The 7238-nt window shown below is 38.8% G+C and overlaps 1 pseudogene; it reads right to left on the reverse strand.

Annotated features, from left to right (window-relative positions):
- Positions 1 to 684: 684 nt before the first annotated feature.
- The window catches only part of LOC119517203, a 116419-nt pseudogene continuing 109865 nt past the window's right edge, over positions 685 to 7238 (reverse strand).

The raw sequence follows: 7238 nt of genomic DNA on the forward strand, positions 1-7238 counted from the left end.
ATATATGTCTGGGATTTCTCATTTGAAAATAAAAACTTTTAACATACACACAATGTGTGAATGATTTTATGAAAATATCAGTTAGAATCTAAGTTTCCTTAAATACTACAAAAACCTTCAGTTTACTTTAGTACCAATATCTGCATGCATACCTCCACACTCTACATTATTCAGGTATTGCACAAGTAACATTGCCAAAGTACACACTAATGCAGTCTGGCAAAATATAGGGTTTATCATTCAGTATTGTTTTTTGGTAAGTTTTCAGATCCAATACTCTTCAGAAAAGCTAGATGGTCAATTTCAGAAAAAGAATGGTTGTTATCATTCCTTGATCCATAATATTAATATCTATTGAAATATTTAGGAATTCCATTTATTTTTCCAGAATTTTAAAATTCAGCAAAACCTGTTTTTGACATTTCTTCTAGCATTCCTTCAAAAACAGGAAAAGCTTCATCTAATGTAAAAAATTAAAACGAGTCCACAGGGTGGTACTTTTCCCACCACAGGTCTCACTTGACATTCAGAAAAACATTGCCAGAGCAATATTTAAGTCTGTTGACTTTCAGAGAGCCATTAAGTGCAAAGTCTGCTAAAAGACTTGTAACATACCATGATAGCTATATGCATTTCTTAACTGAATTGCACAATATTATTCAATTTTTTCCTCCCTAAAACTGTTTAGGGTATGCTGCAGCTGCTAAAAGGATTTCTGTTTTTTCTGGTCCTTGGTTTGTTGGGTCTAAGGTTGATGACATCCCCACCATTAAGTGTACTTGAATTCTGACCCAAGTGACTTCCACCAGAAGTATTAAAGATACCAATTTTGTTACTACTTGAACACATTAATTCTGGGTCCTCAGCTATTTGTTGTTTGAGTTTTTGAAGATATTTTTCAGGCAAATATTTAAAAACTTCATTTACATTTAGATCCTCTTTCACTGATGTTCTGTAGAATCTTAACTTTAATCTTTTTGCCTCAGCTTCCTCATTCTTTATACAACAATCATCCAAAAGATTAATCTTGTTTTGTACAAGGACAGTGGGTATATCTCCAACTTCAGCTACTACTTTCTCTCTCCAACTGGGAATTGCTTCAAAAGACTGCCTTTCAGTGGTAGAAAATACAAGCACACAAGCCTGGGCTCCTCGATAGTAGGCCTTTGTTATTGCATCAAATTCCTCTTAACCTGCCATATCCCATAACATTAGTCTGACATCTTCATCATTTACTTGGATTTGTTGCTCCAAAAAATAAACTCCAATGGTTTTCTTGTAGCCGTTCGTAAAAATGCCTTTGCAATATCACCGAATCATACTTGATTTTCCAGCTGCCCCATTCCCTACAACCACCATCTTGATGGCCACTTCCATATCTTCCTCCAATATTTTTAGAGTTGAAAAGGAGTTTCTGTACCAACTCTAATTCCAGATGATTAGATCTTCTCTCTCAAATCGTTCCCTGCCTGCCACAGACCAGCCTCTGGGTGCGACCAGCTCCTCCTGGTCATGGCACAACTGCTGCCAATACAATCCTTGCCACCTCCTCTTCTCAGCATGCCAGCTCCCCCGGCAGGGCCACCCGGCTAGCTCATGCCCTCTCTCTAGACAACCCTTTTAGGTTCTAATGAATTGGAATAGCTAGCAGTAAATACCTGAAACTATCAAACTACAACCCAAAACCCTTGAATCTTGAAGATGATTGTACAACAACGCAGCTTATGAGGGGTGATGATGTGATTGGGAAAGCCATATGGACCACACTCCCCTTTGTCCAGTGTATGGATGGATGAGTAGAAAAATGGGGGCAAAATAAAGGCACCCAGTGTTCTTTTTCATTTTAATTGTTCTTTTTCACTTTGATTTTTATTCGTATTATTTTTCTGTGTGTGGTAATGAGAATATTCAAAAATTAATTTTGGTGATGAATGCACAGCTATATAATGGTACTGTGAGGAACTGAATGTACAATTTGTATGACTGCATGGTATGTGAATGTATCTCAATAAAATTGTATTAAACAAAGGTACTCATTTAAAAAAAAAGAAAGAAAGCAATGATGAACAAGCAAGAGATGAAATTCTAGGCAGATGCTGAAATTTTACATTTATAGTTGCAAGTTGCAGAACAGCATGATAGTTTAACATCATTTATATAACATTTTATATCTTTTTGTCTGTGTAAGTTTACATGCATCCAGAAATACCTGGAAAGAGGTTTACCAAACTATTATTAATGGTGCTCTCTTAGTCCTGAGATTTTACTTTTCTCTTTGCACTTTTCTATATTATTTGAGTTTTCATAATAAGCTTGGAATATTTTTATAATATAAGAAAAATAAAGCTATTTTTATTTTGAGTAAAAGAAAGTTTTCCTTGAGCCTCTGCATGTGTCCAAAGTGGTGCTAGGAATTACAAGTTAGAGAGAAGAAGTCTGTGGTGTGGTCACCTAGGCGCTTACAATTTAGCTGGGAAGACAGGGATGGTATAGTGTGGAGTAAGCAAGTGTCAGTGTCAGGGTGTGTGGCTCAAGGGCATCAGGACAGGAAGGGTGAGGTTATGTGGAAGCTTTCACTGAAGGGAGGAGCCTCCGGTAGATAAAGATGGGCAGAAATTGAACAGGAGAGAAGGAAGAAGGCATTTTAGGCAGGAGCTTGAGCACTGAGGTGATGACGTAGAGTTTTAAAAGAGTGAGGAAACCAGCTTATCTAGTGTAATAAGCAAACATGATCTGTGCTGCATTGCCAAGTTTCTTCTGTAAAAAGGTCTTTATTTTGATAGATGGCAAACTATATTTTAGTGTGCTTGAGAGCACTTTAAAAATCATAGCCTAGGAAAAATAAATATTATTCTGAGTATCAATTGTAAAGTGAAATAGAAACTATTGAATTCTCCAGAAAATTTTATTATTTCATGTACCAGTGTTCAAGGAGCATGATGTATATGACCTACTGAAATGTTCAGAAAATGGTTAGATAGATGGATAGATAGATAGATACATAGATAGATAGATAGATAGATAGATATAAAAAGAAAGAAAGAAAGAAAGCAAGAAAGTGAGAGAAAGAAAGAAAGAAAGAGAAAGAAAGAAAGAAAGAAAGAGAAAGAAAGAAAGAAAGAAAGAAAGAAAGAAAGAAAGAAAGAAAGAGAAAGAAAGAAAGAAAGAAAGGAAAATATGGCAAAAGTAGTGAAATTGTTAAAATTGTTGGTATCCAGGGGGTAGAGAGGGGGTATGTTGGAGTTCTCTGTATGGGGTTTGTCTTATTTTTGTAACTATCCTGTAAGTTTGAAAGTATTTCACAATAAAAAGCTTAATTAAAAAAACAAACAAACAAACTTCAACTTCTGTGTGAGACCAAAGGAAGAGATGTTCATTTGGTGCAAAATCTGTATTTTCTGTAGTACGCTATATAATCTAACTCGTATGGTCAGTTTATTCAAACACCATAACTACATGGAACTTTGAATAGGGAGTGAGATCTGGTTGGATTTTACATGTTAGTGTGAAGCCCTCATCCTTCCCAGAGTAAATTGGGCAGAGAATAAAAATGTATTTGCAAAGCCCCCTTGATGGCCTGGGGAAAAATGTGGAAATAGTAAACTTCCCCACTGGGGAATTACCAATGTTTTCACAAGCATTGGGGACTAACCATTTAGAAGGCTGAGCCTTCGATCTTGGGCCTTGCCCTTATGAAGCTTGTTACTACAAAGTTGAGGCTAAGCCTACTTGTAATTTTGCCTGCGTCACCCCCAGAGAACCTAGTTTTTTGCTCAGATGTGGCATGTCTCTAAGCCAACTCTACAGGTATGCTCACTGCCCTCCCCCCTACGTGGGACATGACTCCCAGGGGTGTAAATCTCCCTGGCAATGTGGGACATGACTCCCAGGGATGAGCCTGGACCTGGCATCACAGGATTGAGAAAGCCTTCTTGACCAAAAGGGGGAAGAGAAATGAAACAAAATAAAGCTTTAGTGACTAAGAGATTTCAAACGAAGCTGAGAAGACATTCTGGAGGTTATTCTTGTGTGTTATATAAACATCCCTTTTTAGTTTTTAGTGTATTAGAATAGCTAGAAGGAAATATCTGAAACTGTTGAATTGCAACACAGTACCCTTGACTGTGTAACTTGAAGATGATTGTAACTATATAGATTACACTGTGTCACTGTGTGATTTTGAAAACCTTGTGACTCACATTCCCTTTATCCTGTGTATGGCAGATGAGTAGAAAAATGGGGAGAAAAAGTAAATGAATAATGGGGAGGGATGGGGAGGTGGGATGTTTGGGGTCTTCTTTTTTACTTAATTTTTATTCTTATTCTTTTTTGTGATAATTTAAATGTTTGAAAATTAATTGTGGTGATGAATGCACAACTATATAATGGTACAGTGAACAACTGATTTTACACTTTGGATGATTGTGTGGTATATGAATATATCTCAATAAAATTGAATTTAAAAGATTTAACAAATAATTACAATCGAAACATTTTATGAATGCCTTTTTCTTATATTCTAATATATTATAGAATAGGCAAAAAGAAGTACCTGAAATTACAAACAAACACTGAATTGAAAATTGTAAAACCTCATGCCTGGCCCTGCCTGCACCACTTCATCCTGTTCTACAACTTCAGAATCTTATAAACACAAAGACATCCCTCTAATGTTCATGAAGGATCTTCAGTCAGCCCAGAACTAACCACTGACTTGTTACTGTAGTGGCTAGTGTAGTTCTAGCTTAGCTTCACTCCTTTACATTTGTAAATTGTAGTTGTTTTTGTAATGGTAACAATTCAATCTCTCATATTGAATCCATAAAAACCCTAAACTCCTTAGGCACAGGGAGACAGATAATATGATAGGTCATCTGATCTCTTGGCTTTACATAGAAACAAACTCTTTCTCCTTTTGAAACCCTGGAGTCATAGATTGTCTATTATGTGCATCAGGCAGGGTTTAAATTTGGTGACCCAGATGTGACATCAGTGTCCACAAAGAATAAGAGGTCTGACTTCCTGAATTCCCAGAGCTGTGGCAGGACAAGTAAGGATGGTAACTGAGCATTTTGTGGTGACTAGACCCTTTTAGTCTACTGGCTCAGCAACTGAGTTTTCTTCTGTCCTGCTGGGACCAGGATCCTCAGCACTTTAAAGCTTCAAAGGAAGAAGTTTCCAGTCCCAGGTCCAGACATGTGACCAGGTGCATGGGTCACTAAGATAAAAGTGGATTGGGAAGGGTTTTACGGGGCATAGAGGCCCTTAGACCTGGGTTTGAGGACCTGGATCCTGCTTCCAGAATGATACTCCTTGTAGAGACTTCTGCACCTTTGCTTTCTGAGTACAATTCTGTCAAGCCACTGACCTGAATCTGTCTGCTGAGTATACTCCCCAAACACATTGTAAAAGAAGTAATCCAACAATTAATTGGTATTTGGAAATTAAATAATTGCTTAATGTCTGTTTAAATTGCTAGTTGGTTTGCGTGTTTGGAACTGTTGTGTACCCCGGAAAACACAATGTCCTTTTCATCCACTCCAGTGGGTGCAGACGTATTGTGGGTGGGACCTTTTAATCAGGCTGTTTCCATGGAGATGTGACCCTGCCCAGTCACAGTGGGCCTCAATCCCCTTGTTGGTGTCCTCTAGGCAAGGGTCAATGGCAGGGGCATTTTGGAGAGAGTCCAGAGAGGCTAAGGGAGAAACAGCCGAGACGTTTTGGAGACAGAGAGCCATTCTGAACAAGACCTCGGGAGGAGGCCCAGCAGACACTGCCGTGCGCCATCCCATGGGACAGAGGAACCCTGACGCCCTTGGCGTGTCCTCAGAGCAGGCATCTGCCTCTTGACATCTTAATGCGAACATTTTCATGGCCTTAGAACTATAAATTTGTGAACTAATAAACCCCCACTGTAAAAGCCAATCCATTTCCGGTATATTGCTTTCCAGCAGCTTTAACCACCAGAACAGATTTTGGTACCAGAACCGTGGGGTGCTACAATCTGCAAATACAAAAATGCTGGAAAGGCTTTATAAAATGGTAAGGGGAACAAGCTGGAAGAATCTGTGAGATGCTTAAAAGAAAAAGCCTAGATTGCTTTGAAGATACTGTTGGTACAAATAGGGATGCTGAAAGTTCTTTTTATGAGAACTTGGACAGAAATGATGGATGTGTCATAGCCAACTGGAAAAAAGGCAATCCTTGTATTAAAGTGGGCAGAGAATTTTGCAAAATTGACTATTGGTGTTAGATGGAAGGGAGAATTTAAAAACAATTAGATGGGATACTTTGCTGGAGTGATTTCCAAATTAAATGTGGAAAGTGTGGCCTGGTATCTCCTTGCAGCTTATAGTAAAATGTGAAAGGAAAGGGATAAGCTGAGAATTTAACTCTTGGGTACAAACAAACTGGAAATTGATGGTCTTGAAAATTCTGAGCTTCCAGAAAGTGAGACCCCAGAGGCTAATGCCCCATGTTTTAAAAAACATGGAACCAGTCGGCCATGTCAGGATGAGCTAAGCATGGAAACAGAGTTATCTAGAAAGGATTTGTGGGGAGTTTTATTGTCTGATGGTTCTGATTCCTGTATACTGCATGCTAAACCAAAAAGTGTTTTTTTGTGGGATCTGTATAAACAGAACCACTGCCAGTCTGGACTAAAAGGGACAGAAAAGGGACAAATTGAAGGAAAAAATATCTTCAAAGGCAGAGCCATGGAAGCTAAGGTCTGGGGTCAAGAAACCTCAGGCCGGGAGAGCAGACCCAACCGTGCACGTGGAGAGCATGAGCTGTCCCTGGAGACTGAAGCAGGTGGAACACATTCCCTGGGGATTTGGGGAGAGCTTGGCCACCACCCCACTGTTCACACAGGGGAGAGTCTGTGTCCCAGAGATGTCAGAGAGTCCAGATGCTTCCCTGCTGATTGAGGAGAGTGGGGCTAAGAACAAAGATTTGTCCCCAGTTCACAGATACGTTGGAGCAATCACCCCAGTGTTTGGAGAGAACAGAGCCACTGTGCAAGCCCTTGGAGACCATGGGACTGCCATTCTCTCAAGACCAAAGGATAAAAACTCATTCTGTAAATGACTCTCAGATTTTGAAATCTAATGGAGTTTGTCCTGCAGTGAATTTAAATTGCCTGCATACTCTTTAGACAGCTCAATAAACCAATTACATATTTAATTTTGTTTTAGAAAAATTGCTTAAGGAACTTAAATCTGAATATTAGAAGCAAT

The sequence above is a fragment of the Choloepus didactylus genome, chromosome 21 (assembly GCF_015220235.1).
Source record: "Choloepus didactylus isolate mChoDid1 chromosome 21, mChoDid1.pri, whole genome shotgun sequence".
Taxonomy (NCBI): Eukaryota; Metazoa; Chordata; class Mammalia; order Pilosa; family Megalonychidae; genus Choloepus; species Choloepus didactylus.